Source organism: Octopus bimaculoides, chromosome 20 (assembly GCF_001194135.2).
Source record: "Octopus bimaculoides isolate UCB-OBI-ISO-001 chromosome 20, ASM119413v2, whole genome shotgun sequence".
Classification (NCBI taxonomy): Eukaryota; Metazoa; Mollusca; class Cephalopoda; order Octopoda; family Octopodidae; genus Octopus; species Octopus bimaculoides.
In genome coordinates, this window is record NC_069000.1 from 39154347 (window position 1) to 39155249 (window position 903).

The 903-nt window shown below is 32.6% G+C and overlaps 1 protein-coding gene across 7 annotated transcripts in view; it reads left to right on the forward strand.

The window, feature by feature from the left end:
* Positions 1-903, forward strand: part of LOC106873878 (uncharacterized) — a 375863-nt gene that overhangs the window by 112947 nt on the left and 262013 nt on the right. For all 7 annotated transcript variants that reach the window (XM_052975052.1, XM_052975051.1, XM_052975053.1 and 4 more), the window contains one exon: positions 375-455. The gene's annotated coding sequence lies outside the window, so the exon portion shown is untranslated. The remainder of the gene's footprint in view (positions 1-374; positions 456-903) is intronic.

The following is a 903-nucleotide window of genomic DNA, read 5'->3' on the forward strand; positions in this document are numbered from 1 at the left end:
AGAAGTGGTTTATACAGTGACAATCAAGTATTTCTTCTAGGAGACCAAGCTCCAATCTTCGTGTCGCTTCAAGGTATTCCGAAGATATAGGGAGGGCCTACACTCAGTGATTCAAGATGTGAATCATGCAGCATACTTAATCTTTCATACTTAGCGCAAACAATCAAGTCTCCCGCCATGTTTTTATCAGAAGAACGAGTGTTTTAAGTCATGGATTACGATTTCACATATTTAACCGCTAACAGAAGCATTAATTGCTGTGTGCTTTCGTTTCTTCAGTTGCCTGTATATACATGGATAATTTTTAAATACCGAAATCCATAATGATTCTAAATTTTTAAACTTCCCTTTTCTCTCTTATTTTATTTTCACAGACAACAGCGGGGCACTGTTCGTGTGTAGCCGTCATTGCAGCATGGATAAATCAATGAATATACATCTGTAAAGTGAAAGTTGTAAGTAACACTTCATACAATCATTTGAAAATCAATAACTAACGAACATCAGATAGTTTTGAATATAACTGTGTCCGTATTTGCGCTGCTTCGTCGGTATGTTCCGGTTTATGTATTTACTCCACTGAAATGTTTTCCATTTATTTTCATAATTTATGATAAATTTATTTTAACAAGGTATCTAAATGTTCGGCAAGACGGTCAACGGTGTAATAGCAATTAGAGAACGTATCAATTAGTCGTCAATTCATCAAAAAACGTAGAGATTTTTATGAGAAAATTATTTGGATTAATATACATCAACAGACACTGGTTTCTTTATTCATTAAATCGTATGTGCTAAAAGTAATATCATTCCTCATTGCTTATTTTATATTGTATACATCGTATAATTAGCAATATATATATATATATATATATATATATATAATGAGAGAGAGAGAGAGAG